The sequence below is a fragment of the Acomys minous genome (genome assembly GCF_964271855.1).
Source record: "Acomys minous genome assembly, chromosome: 8".
NCBI classification, from domain to species: Eukaryota; Metazoa; Chordata; class Mammalia; order Rodentia; family Muridae; genus Acomys; species Acomys minous.
In genome coordinates this window covers 67,644,697-67,661,017 of record NC_140489.1, presented here as the reverse complement: position 1 = coordinate 67,661,017, position 16,321 = coordinate 67,644,697, and the positions used below count along the sequence as shown (strand labels likewise).

Genomic DNA, 16,321 nt, shown 5'->3' with positions numbered 1-16,321 from the left:
CTGGAAATTCCTTTGCAGACATACCCAGAAGTTTGTCTCTTAGGTAAATCTGAATCCAGCCATGTCAGCAGTCCCCATGGACCCTCATACTCTCTTCTCTCCACATAATAGTACGGACCTCTCAAGATGAGATTCTTGTCTCTCAGTTGCCAGCATCACTCAGCTGCTTTGATCCTTTTAGAGATACTCATCTTACACAGCAAGCAGGAACATCAAAAACACCAAAAGGAAGCAAAAAGCAGAAACCCAACACAAAGAACGGGCTCTGCATGTAAAGAAATCTTCAAGGTAATTGAGTTCTACTAAATTTCTATTCAAGAATCTTGAAAATGAAATTACAATCTTAGCTCATATTTTTCTTTAATTGATGCTTTGTTACTTGCTATGGAAACAGAAAACATCATAATGAACTAAGCTACAGTTTGGATGTGATGTCTTTCTTTGATATGTCTTTGCTCTTATCTTTGGATTGGATGCTTTTCATGGCTCTGGCTTCAGCTAGGATAACACTATAGAAAAGAGTGAATTTTTACATTTGCAGATGGAGGAGAGGGCTCTCAAGTACTGTTGGGGCTAGAATTCTCTTCCTACACAAATTATTTTATTTAATTGCTTATTTATTTAATTGTGCTATGGTGCATAGGTGTATGCTGCTTGCACATGTGTGTATGGATGAAGGGGTATGCATACACAAAAGCCAGAGGAAGATGCTGACTGTCCTGCTTTATCACTCTTTGCATTGTTCTCTTGATCTCTCTTTGTGCCTGGGGTTGATATGGTAGCCAGCAAACACCATACAACCTGTGTCCCTCTCCCCTACTTAGACAATACTGGGGTTACGGGTGTAGGTGAGGCCACCTCTGACACTTTTTTTAAAAACTTTGTTTCTGGATATTTGAACTCTGGTCCTCACGGTTGCACATCAAGTGTTCTTATGCACTGAGCCATCTCTCCACTTCCTTAGAGCAAAGTAAAACTTAGGAAATGTACTACATGTCTTTTAAAAGTCCATTTTTCTATGAATTTTCTTTACTGAAACTACTGTCCAGGATGATACCCAGGGTTCTTCTCTCTAGGTTACTCTCCTCAAAGAATATATGGAGGGACACAGCAGCCCAGCAAAGAAAGTTTTATTTAGGAACTGCAGGCAATCTCTTAAGTAAATCCTGCACTGAGGATGGTGAGTTTTTGTTGTTTCGTGTGCATGGAAATGTGTGTGGCAATGTGCACACACGCACGTGCACGCATGTGTGTGTGTGTGTACACACCAATGTGTGTATCTGAGTGTGTGTTAGTAGATGTCAATTAGATGTTTTTAGGATGAGCTGATTATTGTATCCTTTTTCAATGTAAATTAGGTCTTGAAGTCCCACAGACAGAATCCAGCAATTGGGGTTAAGGCCAGGAGTCATGCATAGTGAAGCCACTTTCTTTTCAAATTTGCTCTGGCTGGTTTAGTGCCATCTGTGGAGTCATACAACATAATCCACTGGGGTTTCACAGGTAGGCGTATGCTAGAGGGTCCTTGGCTATGATTTTGAAGATCTGGGAGAGTATCAAAGAAGAAACTGACACTCCTTTGATTAGGGAAGACTTGTAAATTGTCTCTTGAAGTGCAATACCATGAGGTTTAAGCAAGGAGTATGGCCAGGAATGCTTTCTAAAGACAATGATTACAGAAAAAATTCTCCTTAATTTTTTTTATTTGTATCACTTTTTTCCCTTTATTAATTTATTCTTGTTACATCTCAATGGTTATCCCATCCCTTGTATCCTCCCATTCTTCCCTCCCTCCCATTTTCCCCTTATTCCCCTCCCCTATGACTGTTCCTGAGGGGGACGACTTCCTCCCCCTGTATATGCTCATAGGGTATCAAGTCTCTTCTTGGTAACCTGCTGTCCTTCCTCTGAGTGCCACCAGGTCTCCCCCTCCAGGGGACATGGTCAAAGGTGAGGCACCAGAGTATGTGAGAAAGTCATATCCCACTCTCCACTCTACTGTGGAGAATGTTCTGTCCATTGGCTAGATCTGGGTAGGGGTTTAAGGTTTACCGCCTGTATTGTCCTTGGCTGGTGCCTTAGTTTGAGCAGGACCCCTGGGCCCAAATCTGCCTATCATAATGTTCTACTTGTAGGTTTCTAGGACCCTCTGGATCCTTCTACTTTGCCATTCTCCCATGCTTCTCTCATCTAGAGTCCCACTAGAATGTCCTCCCCTCTGTCTCAGTTTCCTGGTAAGTGAAGGCTTTCTTATTTTTTAAAAAATATTTAAATTTTATTTTTATTTTTTGTGTATGATTGTTTTGCTTGCATGTATATCTGTTTGCCACATGTGCTCCTGGTGCCTGTGGAAGTCAGAAGAGGGCATTGGTTCCCCAGAAGTGGAGTTACAGGTGATTGTGAGCCACCATGTGGGTGCTGGGAACTGAAATTTAGTTCTCCACTATAGACGCCAGTGATCTTAATTACTGAACCATCTCTCTGGCCTCAAGAATTCTCCTTCTTATGTTCTTCACAGAGAGATGAGTTATGACTACTTTTAAAGAAATTATTGCCCTTTTGGCTCTCTGAGCAGCACCATGGCGGTCGGCAAGAATAAGCACCTGACGAAAGGCGGCAAGAAAGGAGCCAAGAAGAAAGTGGTTGATCCATTTTCTAAGAAAGACTGGTATGTGTCAAACCTCTGGCTATGTTCAATATTAGAAACATTGGGAAAACACTAGTCAGGAGGATTCAAGGAACCAAAATTGCATCTGATGGCCTCAAGGGTCGTCTGTTTGAAGTGAGCCTTGCCGATCTATGGAATGACGAAGTTGCCTTTAGGAAACTCAAGCTAATTACTGAGGAAATTCAGGGCAAAAACTGTCTGACTAACTTCCACAGCATGAATCTTACCTGGGACAAAATGTGCTCCATGGTCAAAAAGTGGCAGACCATGACTGAAGCTCATGTTGATGTCCAGACTACCGATGGTTATTTGCTCCGTCTTTTCTTTTTTCTTTTTTGTTTTTTATTAATTTATTCTTTTTACATCTCAATGGTTATCCCATCTCTTGTATCCTCCCATTCTTCCCTCCCTCTCATTTTCCCCTTGCTCCATCTTTTCTGTGTTGGATTCACAAAAAAGAAAAAAGCAACAAGAAAATACAAGACATCATATGCGCAGCACCAACAGGTCTCCCAGATCCAGAAGAAGGTGATGGAAATCATGACCCGAGAAGTGTTAATGCCGCTCCCATCCAGCAGGAAAGACACCAACACCGGGAACTCTTCTTACAGCAGTTTTTTATTCAGGATCCTTGACTACCAGAGTGACCCCGGGAAAAGCTCCCACAGAACCTTTATAGTGTGCCTGGTCCTATCAGAAACTGCCACGTCATCACTCCTGGTTGGTGCATTCGGATCACGCCACCTTACATCATGCCTTCAGGCATGCGCATAAGGGGCTTACTCACTGCGCATGCCCAAAAGGGGCATATTACACCGGGGAAGCAGCAGGGGGCGCTGCTATCTGTGGAAGGAAGTGATCAATAAGTTGATTCCAGACAGCATTGGAAAAGACATAGAAAAGGCTTGCCAGTCCATCTATCCTCTTCATGACGTCTTCGTTAGAAAGTGAAAATGCTGAAGAAGCATCCCAAGTTTGAATTGGGAAAACTAATGGAGCTCCAGGGTGAAGGTGGTAGTTCTGGAAAAACAACTGGTGATGAGACAGGTGCTAAGGTTGAACGAGCTGATGGATATGAACCACCAGTCCAAGAATATGCTTAATTTCCTGATTTTTAATAGTGACAAATAAAATGTCCTATTTCAGATGATAAAAAAAGAAATTATCAGTATGTGTATGAGTGAAAAGGAAGCCAGATGGAGAGAGAAGAAGAGTATTATGTGAAAATTAAGAAGCTATTTCCGAAAGATCGACTATATTATCTCACTCAGACCATGCCATGGTTAGGTCCAAGAGAACCCAGTCTTTGGCTGTGTCTACTCATGTGCCCATTATTTAGAAGCCTTTGTTTGTTTGCTTGTTTCTGTACAAGTTTTAAGCAGATCTAATTAGAAGTGCAACTGATATATGCCCAGAGGCATTCTAAAAGTCAAGAGAGTGGGTTAAAGGCCATGCTGGTGAGTCTTTGTCAACTTGGCACAACCCTAGACATATCTAGGTATCTCAACCGAAGGATTGTCTCAATCCAATCGGCCTTTCAACAAGTCTATGGAGCATCTCCTTGGTTAGCAGTGGATGTGAGAGGGCCCACCCAATTGTGACCAGTGCCAGCCCTGGGCAAGTGATCCTGGGCTGTATACAAGACAAGCTGAGTAAGCCATGACAAGTACAACAGTAAGCATCACTCATCCATTGTCCCTGCTTCAGTTCCTGCCTCCAGATTGCAGCTTTAAGTTCCTGCCTTAGCTTCCTTAACGGTAAGCAGAAATCAGCCCTTTCCTCCCTGATGACTAGGACAAGGCCCTGCCTTCAAGATAAGAAGTCTTTTATCCTCTCTAAAGTTTCTTTTCAGAATTTAGCTTCAACTTGCACATCCTGTAAGCAAAGAATCCCCCTTGATCTTGCCTGGTGGTTCTCTACGTCTGCCCTTGCCCTCTTCTCACCACATTTCAGTATTCTTTTTCTTTTCCCCACTCCCATCAATCTCTTGGCCACTGGTGAGTGCTATGTAGAAGCAAAAGTTGCATTATAAAAGGCTGTTTTGTTGATCTTTTTATACTGGAAATGGACTTTCTAAGAATCTAAGCTGAATTCTAGTAAAATTTTTAAAAATGCTTTAAATCTGTCTCACATCCGTGTTGAACTATATAGCTCGAGATAATGGTTGTATCTGACTACAAAACAATCTAGGCCTTTCCTACTTTACTCTCCGTCTTCTTAGGTGATACCCACCTGGCTGGTCTAAAGCAACCACCAGCAGTATGAACACGATGGTTTAGAAAGACTCCCCTATGGTCTCAGAGGAAAATACTAATCTTTCCTATTTTTTCTCATTTCTCCTCCATATCCTTTGCAAATATTACAGTAGTTTCAATAAGTGTACTGTGAAAATGAGAATCTGGAGGAGAGGCATCAGCGGTTTTCACTTAGCAAACTAAAGTTTCAAATGAGAAGTCATATATAAAAGGGACGCGTTGTCTTCCAGAAAGTCTGTGTTTTCTTCACAATATTTGCATTGTGTTCAGAAACTTTTGCAAAAGAGAAGCCAGAGTGTTTTGATTAATCACACAAAATATAAAAGATGGCAGAGTTAGCCAGAGGAAAACTGAATATATGAAACATTCAGAATGTGCTGCAAAAACCCAAATATTGATGTAGCTTCAATATTCTCGGCACGTCTAGGTTTTGAATGAGCATTTTATTTTCTTGTCAGGGATTCACAATTCCACTGCTCCTGTTGAGCAACGAGGGAAATTCACGCCAACTGGGAGAAAGCTTTATTTTAAGGTTGAAGGCATGAAATAAGCACTAAGAAGACAATTGTACACCTGTTTTCAAGAGTAAAAAGGCATCTCAAATCTGCTTTGCTTTTGAAAATTTGGCCAAGGAGTATATTTCAAAGGCCCAATAGCCCATAACATTATTCCCAGGGCTCTGTGCTCTCTGCCTAATTGGGCTTCTACACATTTGCATAAGTATGATACTTACTTCATGATTAATGCATAAGACCCAGCATGGAGCCCGGTATCAATTCATCTGGGGAGGCTTTTCCCCCACTGAAAACAATCATGGTGCCTAAAATACAATCCATCATATTTGTAGGTGTGACTACATTGCAGAATATCAAACTACAAAAAAAATGCCATGGTAAAACCTTTACAGAATTGCAGGCCCCTGATGTAGGAAGAAGTTTTATTACAAGTGTCCATAGCACAGCCGCCAGGGGACATTGTTGGTACAAAAAAAATTAAAAGTTTATTTACAAAATGAAATGACAAGGCCTATTTGGCACAAGAATAGAACAAAAATGTGTAGATTATTAAAATAGCCACCCTATGTCCATGTCTGTGTTATAAAGTAAACAATGGTTCTCACCTCCGCATCTTCAAACACCAAACAACAATGGTGACTTCTGCAGTAAGAGCTCCACAGGTAAAAGAAAGGTTGGAAAGGGGGGACAAAGCATTGAACTTCAAGAAGAAAATGAAGGCCAGCAGAGATGCTGCCACACAATTAAGGAGTGTTAGGACCGTCTCTGCTAGCTGAGTTATTTAACTGGGCAGGAATACAATCCCTACAGGGGACAAAAAGACAACGAAGTTCACCAATAGGTCTTACGATGGACTAAATGCAGAAAACCCTTTAAGAGATCCATTTCTCTTTTTCTGTTTTTACATATCCATTTATATTATTACACACACATATATATAATAAATTGTCTACAGCATGAATCATGAAACAATTAGGAGTTAAATAAATGTTACATTGCTAAAAGAATCTGGAATAAATTTCTGGGGTTTAGGGGAGAAGGTTGTTTTGGGTGGTGGGTTTTTTCTGGTTTTGGTTTTGGTTTTTCGAGACAGGGTTTCCCTATGTAGCCTTGGCTGTCCTAGACTTGCTTTGTAAACCAGGCTGGCCTCAAACACAGCAATCCACCTGTGTCTGCCTCCCTGAGTGCTGAGATTACAGGCCTGCATCACCACACTCAGCTTGAAATAAAATTTTGAATTATTAAAAATTTAAATACTTTTTCTAAATTTTGAGAAATTCCAGGTTTAATAGGAGTCCTGTGTGGGACAGTCTGAAATGCTGAACCAATTGGGATCAGAAGCTTTCTACAACGCTGCCTTGGAAACTGTCCTGTTCTGATGGGTAACAACAACTGAGACATCTGGGGCTGGAAAATGGCAGATGCAAGATGTGAACTTCCAGAATGCTGTGAAGAGTAAATATTATCAGGTCTGGTCCAGTGTCAGTGTCCAGTTCTTTTGCTCTGAAAACATAAATTCTCATAAGCATTATAGAGTTCTAACATTATAAATGTATGAGGTATGCAGGATGCACAGAACAATTAAGGCTGGCTCTCTGTTTATTGTATGAGCAGAAGTAAGACATCTGCAAATCTTCCTTCATGCCATACTAAGAATAGCCTCTAATTACAAGTCCCAGCATCTCTGTGACCAACATGAAGCCTTGTCTATGCACAGACATCCATAGCTCAGCCACTCTCAGAGCTATTCCCATGTAGTGGGATTAACAATACAAGTTCCCTGCTTGTTCTGCAGTTTAATTCCTCACATCCTGATTGCAGCCCCCTCCCTCATCACCTCCAGATCCCATCCCTTCTCTCATCCCCTTTCCCTTCCTCCTCTAGTCATTAGAAAGGGGAGCCCTCCTCCCCTAATATCTTACCTCACCTTATCCAGTGTCCTCTGTATTACCTGTAAATCCTTCCTAGGTGACCTGGCAAGGCCACCCTGCTGGGTATGTGGGGGAGGGAATGATATCCATGGCTTGCTTAACCATTTTCCCCAATTTTGGGGAGGAGGCCTTTAAAGGTATTATTCACACTAAATCAGCCTGAAGACACCTTAAGAGAACAATGTCTCATTTCCCTCTAAGGGGGGGGGGGGTGTTGCGTAGGTTTCTGTTTGCTCTCTTGGTCTTATTTTCACTAAGAGTTAGTTATAAGTTATTGTTGGTCTTATACAGAAAGAAAACTAAGTTGGACTCAGGGACATCTCTCTTTTCCTTTATCTTTCTTTTGTAGGTAAGGAGATAGGATCTGAAAAAAAAGAAAAGGGCATACAGAAATATAGAGGGAGGATAGAACAGAAAGTAGATTACTGAATCTACTCCTCAACTCAAAGCCTTGTTACTCACAAATAAGTTTTTTTTAATTCACTGATATAGAATGTTGCATATTCTGCCACAGACAAAATTCTGCCTAAAAAATGGCAAGCATAGATGCAGGCAGAGTCAACGGCTGAACTATGCCAAGACAGGGTAAGCAAGTCCTCAATAGTTCTTGCTTCACAAAAATGTCAGATATATTGGGCTAGAAGGCCAAAGATGATGCTCCAAAGTTATAGAGTGTTGGGTGACTGTTCAGGTAGCAAACTGTCTCTGTAATTTTTTAATTTTGAAAGCTGCTAACCTTCATTTTTGGTTCACTCAGGTATTTAAATTTTATTCCTTCTCAAGTCTCTGATGGGGTTGAAGACCAAATAGGTTAGTGTCACAATTAAGCTTAGTTGGTTAAGGGTTAAGATGTATTTAGATCAAGAGAGATGTTTTAAGCTAATAGAGATGAGATAAAATAGATATTGATTTTCATTCAGAAATTTAGACCCAACACAATAGGAAAGATCTTTACTTCAAGTTTGCTAAATACAAATAGCCAAATCACTATGAATGTTACATTTATATAATTTCTGATGGTCTTGTGGTTTTTCCTGATGTATGTAGTTTATTTTATTCATGTGTAATAGTATAAATGTATATGTTAAAAAGAAACATAATAAAAAATGTAAATATCTAAAAAATAAGCCATATGGAATTCTAGAATGCCAACTAACAAGAGCTCTCTTTATTAAAGTTACTTCTGAAAGGTGGACTCTCAAATGAGGTATTTTCAGACACTTTGTAAGCAAATGACTGCCTGTGTTTTGCTTTTGAGTCCACAAAAGGAATGTTGCCATGAATATTTTTGTGTCTCTGAATGTTCCTCATAGTAGTCCATCCTGCTCCTCTCTTTTTTGCTAGTATCCACATTGTCCTGTGTTAAGGATTATCAACAGGCAGGTGTTCTCTCAGCATCATGTGTTGCTGTTTCATCGTTTTGAGCAATAGTAAAAGTTAAATTGTAAGTGTCCTAAGCTGGAGCTTTAGAATTGGGATCTGTTGTATCTCTACTACTTACACAGACTGTGCCCTAAGGTATGTATTAAATTAATATCTGTTAATGTGTGAGTACAGTCTGCATAGAGAAATGTCCAGCTACAAAAATTTCCTTGGGGGTATGTGAATGGAAAATGATAGAAATAATCTATTTATCTAAAATGGTTTATTGTGTAATCACACACTGGGCATCAGACACTGTATTCTACTTTGCAGTGAGAACATAAAACTGATTGAATTTTTCCAAATGGGATTGTTGATAAAGTATGATTAATCACTTTAAATTGTATTTTGTTAATTTTTAATAACTTCATAAATATTCATATGGTCACTAACTACATTTCTTTTCATTTTATTATTTGTTGATACATTTTTGCCCATTATCCTGTTTCATTTGTTAACCTTTATCTCATTGATTTCAATGTGCTGTTCTGTATAGATAGAGACTAAGTCCTTTTGCTCAACATACATTGTCAGAAATTTTCTTTTGTTTTGACTTTATTTAACCACATATCATCTGCAATCTATGTAACAGAAAATTTCATCTATGTGCATATATATATATCACAGGTCACTGTCTTTATTCACGCTTCATGGGTTTTATATTTACTCTTGGAAGCATTTATTTCCTCACAAAGAATAAAAATCAGTTCACTCATGCAGATGTCCAATATTCATAATTTGTATTTGTGTAACATGTTTTACTGAATCAAAATTCATTGTGATGCAATATATGCCTTTATCTAAATTTACATCACATAAGTAGCTAATTACCCTATTAGGACTTATTACAGAGTGGATATTTCTAAAGACCTGGAATGTCAACTACATCCTACACCAACTCTCTCCTAAGTTCCAGAATCTATTTTAGAAGCCCTGCTCTGTGGCAGTGCTGGGCACGCCCCCCCTGCAGCACCACACTGTTTAATTACTCCAGCACTCAGGGTATATTTTTATATTTAGATACAGCCAGTCCACCCACATTACTTTCTTTTTTCCTCTTAGTATCCCTTCAAGTCTTAGATTCTAAAGTTAAAAAAAATAAAACAGATTGGTATTTTGATAGGAAAGTATGATTTGTAGATTAATTTACAAAAACTTAATAGCTTTGCAAGGCTGGGTCATCTAACAGAGAGGCAAACTGCCTCTGCCACTTGGGTTATTTTGATACCCCGCAGCGGGGCTTTTGTGCTTGCTTTCTGTAGGCTGTGCCTAGTTTCCCAAGTTTGTTTTCAGTTTTATATCTCCTTGCTCTTGATTGGATTTTCTTTTATTTCAGTTATCATTTGTACCTTATTAAACATTCCCATTGTTTCCAATAGCTCTCACCTGGTTCTTGGTGTAATATATGAATGTGTATCTTGCTCTTTAAAGCCCACTCCTGTTTCTTTCCCTGTTTTCTGATAATTAAAAGTAATAAATGATTTCATAATGAACCCCAGTTACATAGGATATAGTCCTTTAACTATTATTCAATTATTATTTTTGTATTAGTATTTTACCTAGACATTTGCATTGATTATTGATTAAAAACTAGTTTTTGCTTTTGGTAGTTTGTTGGTGGTTTGCTGTTGTTGTGGTGGTGGTTGGTTGGTTGGTTGGTTATTTAGACTCCCTTTGTCAGAGTATGCGATTAATTTGAGTGGGCTTCACAAAAGTGACTCAATCTGCCAGATTTCAATAAGAAGAATATCAGCTGTACAAGGTGTTTCAAGTAGAAGAGAGCTGAAACAGGAAACTGGGTTTCAGAGCCTTAATGTGATAGGATCGGCGTGGGCAAGAAGTATCTGCAGTGGGCACCAGCGAGTCTGGTCCTCAGCGTCGAGCCAGTTCAAGAGCCCTTTCATACTCAATGTTAAGTATATGTTGTTTATTTCTTAAAGATTGGGGGTGGACAGTGTGAAGCCCTTTGGGTATGGTGCACCTGTTGGGAATCTTCTAGTCCAAACTCCTTTATATGGATAGAACATTCTTCCTGCTCCTCCTCATCTGAGACGAAATAACTTGTGTTTTTTTTGGGGGGGGGGGGAAATCATCCATTCCAGTAGGTTTTCAGTTCTAATTGCACAGGAAGGTACTTTATAATTTATTTTCTACATCTGTAATGTTTCCTCTTTTCTATTATTTTTTCTTCTGTTAGCAAGCATATTCCTTCTCCCATAAAAGCAGAAAGCTAGGCCTCAGTCTCCAGAATTTAAAAATAGGTTACATTGCACAATAAGGGATCTCTGCAGATGGAGTTGAATGTGTGGGTTGTGAGAAGGAAATTCTTTTCTAGATCACCCTGGGGGATTCAGCCTTAGCAAAGTGCTCATTTTAAAGCAGAGGATTTAAGTTTCTTCTCATGAGAGTCAGATGACTGTTGCAGAGGGAATGTAGGTAAGTAAAAGGGAGACCAACAATCTGAGAATTATCTGATGCAAATATTGGTTTGGATATTGAAGAGGAAGGTTGACAGTGATTGGAGAAAATTACAGGAGGCCAGAATAGCTGCTAAAGCTGACAGTTGGTAACTGTGATTTTTACCCCAACCCTACAGAACTCACTTCTGCCACCACTTAGGCTGGTTCATCTTCTGGCTCTGAGATGAGGGCAAATCAATTGGTACTTCTGTTCCATCTCTGAGAAGCTCAGTGCACACGGACCAAGGAGACACTAGTAAACCACCAGGAGCTTCTGACTCACAAACTTGGGAGGTAGCAAAATGAGATACCTGGAAGTCAATTATTGGTAATTTGTTACAGCCACGATAGAAAATCAGCATTTTCAAAATGGTTTGTTCTCTAAGTTGTGCACATGTCTGTATGTGTATATGTGTGCATATGATGGTGGAAATGCCATGGTACATTTATTGAGGTCAGAGAACAACTCTCTCTCTCTCTCTCTCTCTCTCTCTCTCTCTCTCTCTCTCTCTCTCTCTCTCTCTCTCTCTCTCTCTCTCTCTCTCTCTCCCTAATGTGAATTCTGGGCACAGACTTAGATTGCCAGGTTCTGCTTGCTGAACCACCTTACTGCTCTATGCAGCTGGTATGTTCTGTCTGCCTAGACTCTAGTTTACTGCTTGCCGCTGATTTTATAAATTATATAATGCTTATACTTATTCACTGACTCTATCACTGTTTTTCAGTATAATGATTTCTGAGAACTTCAATCCAACTTTGCACTCTATCCAAGTAGGAAAATGTCCTGTGTGCCCTGCATGTGATTTGTTCTATTCCTCCTTCAATTAATACTTCTTAAAATACTAGAGCTTCTGTACTAGAAACTACAGTTACAATTGGTGCCCAGATGTAAAAGTAGGTAGAATGAGAAACTTGGTTCCTAATGCCATAGAGGAAGTGGCAAGGAAAGAAGGAATGGATATTCTGTTTAGGATGTCAGCCAAAAGGTTATTGCAGTTTCTGCCTAGATTGTCTCCTGCTTTGCTCTCACAAGGAGTTTTTTATATCTATTTCGTCGTCTTCTTCTTCTTCTCCTCCTCCTCCTCCTCCTCCTCCTCTTCCTCCTCCTCCTCCTTCTTTTTCTTCTCCCCTGCCATCCTCCTTCATTTTCTTCCTGTATTGTGTCTCAAAAAAGGTTGTGAGAATGACTGAGCAGTTTGAAAAGTTGTGAGTAGAAATGAAGGAATCTGAGATGCAAAAAATGGATGAAAACATTGCAGAGTTGACCATACAACTGGGAAAGTTACAGGTAGAGTGGAAGCACTTGGGAAGCAATTAGTCCCAGAAGAGGGAGGACAAAAGTGCTCAGACCTGACCAGGAGATTCCTTGTGGATGGCAGAGGGAAGCCCCTGGGCAGTATAGGAGCCAAAAGGAGGGGAGGCAGTTCAAGGAAATGGGATTAAAGAAGAACAGTCCCATTTTGGGAGACAGGGCCATCTTGAACCAACTGTATTAGGGGGTAAAAAGGGATGAAAGAAATAAGGAAAGATATAAGGATATAAGAACAAAAAAGGATAGACTATTGTATCTTCTTGCAAAAGAAGAAGAAATAGAAAATCCCCTCTGGGGGCAAAGCAGGAGAAAACCCAGAGGCATCAGCCTCAATAAACTTTTTGCTGACATCCTGAAACAGAATAGTCATCCCTTCTTCACTTGCATCTTCTTCTATAGCATTAGAAGCCAAGTTTCCCATTTTGCCTAGTGACACATTGGGCACCACATGTAACTGTACTTTTGGGGTAATCTATTGAGTTCCTATATCTACAACCCTTCTCCACCCCAATCCCTTCCTCCACCACCCAACACTAGGTAGGCAAGAAAGGTTAGAGGGAAAGGGAGCATAGGCTTATTTACACCATTTCCTGATGATTAGGGGCATTGAGTTTCTTGGGAGCAAGTCTAATTTTCCTCATCAGAATATCTCCAACCAGCAATACAGTAAATAGCAATCCAGCAACCCAGCAACCCAGCAATAGAAAAAGCAGCAGCTGGGGAAGCAGCAGCTGTCACACACCCGCCTGGGGCTCTCACATCTGTACCCTCAAGAGTCCCCAGAATTCTAAACACAAACTAGCTACAGCTGTCAAATATCACACCCCTCCTAGAGCATGAGAGAAACAACAGTCACCAGGTGAGGACAATTAGAAGCAGCCTCATACCCCATACCTGAGATTAAAACAAAACATATTCATAACTGGGTTTTTGAAGACATCAGAATTCTCACTAGGAATCCCAGCATCCAGGAAGCTGAGAAAGGGTGTTACAAGTTTGGCCTCTGTTTGGGATATATAATAAGACTCTGTAAAATGAAAAAACCACTGTTCCTGATATAGAACAGGACTTTATGGCAAGATTATATTTTCTCTCATTTCCTAAGAGTTTTCTATCCTACCTCTAATGAATTCCATTTAATTACATTAGTCTACGTTTTGCGGACTATCACTTAGTGATGGGTTTAGAGCCAGGCATGGTGGCACACACCTTTGATCTCAGCACTCAGGGAGGCAGAGGCAAGTGGTTCACTGTGAGTTCAAGGTCTACAAATTGAGTACAAGACAGTCAAAGCTATATAAAAAAAAACTTGTTGTTTTTTTTTAAAGCAAAAGTCTGTTTAGTATATAAGGTTCTATTGATGATTCATGAACTAATCCAATAAGTGTCTCCTTACCTCCTTTTTAAAAACTGGCTTACAGATGTTTTGAGGCTAAGTTTTATATCAACATGTCACAATCCAGAGTCATTTTGGAAAAGGAAACTTCAATTAAGAAATACCACCACCAGGCTGGAAAGACAGCTCAGCCATTAAAGGGTTGGCTCACAACCAAAAATATAAGAAATACCACCACTTTATTGGCTTGAGGACAAACCTGTGGTTCAATTTCTTGATTGATGATTAACATGGGGGGGCAGCTCATTGTGGGTGGTGCCTTCCTAGGCTATAAGAATGTTTCAGGATGCTGTAAGAAAGCAGTGTGAGCAAGCCTTGAGGAGCAGGCCAGTAAGTACCACCCTTCCTGGTTACCTCTGCATCAGTCTCTGTCTCCAGGTTCCTGCCCTGCTTGAACCCCTGACGGGACTTATTTTAATGGTATACTATGATATGGAAGTGTGAGTGAAACACACTTTTTCTTTCTTCCCCAAGTTGTATATGGTCACCATGTTTTAGCATAGCAATAAAAACTTAATACAAACATCTATGATTAACTTACACTTTCTTCTGATTATTGGGCATTTTCTATCTTTTCTTCTATGTATTTAATATTCAAATTAAAATCTGAGATTCCTAGCATTTTCCTTTGGGAACTTTTTTTTCTATTTCGTATAACATATCTTCTAGTAGGAAAGTTGCTTTGCCAGCAACAGTTGCCATAATTTTTCTTTATACTTGTGTGTGTGTGTGTTGTTTCTTGTACATACTTTACACAGGTTTATTCAAATCTTTTTCAATAGCTATTAATTATGTTTCTCCATCACTTCTGTTATAAGAATATGTAACGTTATGCTCTTGGAATGGGATAGGTTTATTTTCCAACAGCCAAGACACTCTTGTGTTATTTGTCTGAACTCTAGCTCAAGGGACTTAGTTTCCTTAGACAATTAACCCAGTTTGCACTCATTGGTTTTGAGAACATATTTCCTGCAGGTGAAGGTTTTAGAATGTCTGTCCTATTCTTGAGAAACTGACTGGACATCAGCTTGGAAGAGTGCATATGCAACACTATTTGCAACTAATATGAAGGCTTCCAGAAGGCATTTTACAAAGTTGAGCTAAGTCACATGGCAGAGTTGAGCTCTAGGAGCAATGCCTTCGGTAGCTTCGGAAATATTGCAGTTTTCATCTTAAGTGATTCCTAGCAGCTCATGTCTTAAAAGTTTGGTGCACAGCAGAATGGGAAAGAATTATCAAGAGATAGAGTCAGTGAAGGGAACACAGCCAGTGGAGATGCTCTCTCAGAGAGGCTATGGCCATTCTTTCAGTTTCCTCCACTTGCTTCCTGGTTACCATGGGACAATCAACCTTCCTCTTCCACAGATTATGGTATTTTATCTCTATACCCATTCCAAGATGGCAGAGCTACTAAGCATGAACTGAGATGTCTGAAACTATGACCCCAGTTAAACCTTTCTCTTTTAAGGTCATTTTCACTGAAATCTTGTTACAATGGAATCCAATTAACACAACATATCTCTGGATTTCCTAGCTGGAAAGGTTATAAATTCTCATAATACTTTTAGTCAGCTTTAAAAAGTTATTATATTTACAACAAATGAAGGTCAAACAGATATAACTATAACTTGGAATGATAAATAAATCATCCTTCCAGCCTTTCCTAACTTTTCTTACTACTGGTTAAGTACTTCCATTACTAGCTAAACCCAAATTCTCTGAATGATGATTTTTTTGTGTGTGTGTGTGTGTGTGTGTTCTACTAGTACTTGTAATTTTTTTCAAACTCAAAACATGTTTTGGAGGGCGTATCTGCCCTCCAATAACATCTTCTTATATTGTGGGTTTTGTATGAAATTGTAGAAACTTTTCAGAACTTTGTTATTCTTTCTACTCTTAAAGATAACAGAATGCTCTGCTACAGTGGTTCTCAATCTTCCTAATGAGGCAACCCTTTAATACAGTTTCTTATGTTGGGGTAACCCACAACCATAAAATTACTTTCATTTTTACTTCACAACTGTCATTTTTCTATTGTTACTAATTATAATGTAAATATCTATGGTTTCCAGTGCTCTTAGGTGACTCCTGTGAAAGGGTCATTCTACCCCCAAAAAGTGGAATAACCCACAGGTTGAGAACCACTGCAGTGTAAACAGGAGCAAGCAAATTTGAGCCTGTACATTTAGTCTTGATAATATTTATTCTATCTAGGTTTCATTTCCCCCATAATCCTATACTTCCCCCCCCCCCGAGATTCTGTCTTCAAACTAGATATTTACTAGACCCTTGATATTTGATACATCCTAAACCTTTTTTGCTTGTTTAAATGTCTGTCTCTTTATATTTAAGTCCATGAGCCT

General features: G+C 39.5%; 1 pseudogene across 1 annotated transcript; it reads left to right on the top strand.

Annotated features, from left to right (window-relative positions):
• The first annotated feature begins 2,579 nt into the window (after positions 1-2,579).
• LOC311604116 (small ribosomal subunit protein eS1-like) lies at positions 2,580-3,771 on the top strand (annotated as a pseudogene). The gene is made up of 2 exons: positions 2,580-3,055; positions 3,613-3,771. The product of its transcript is annotated as a small ribosomal subunit protein eS1-like (transcript).
• The last annotated feature ends 12,550 nt before the right edge of the window (positions 3,772-16,321 follow it).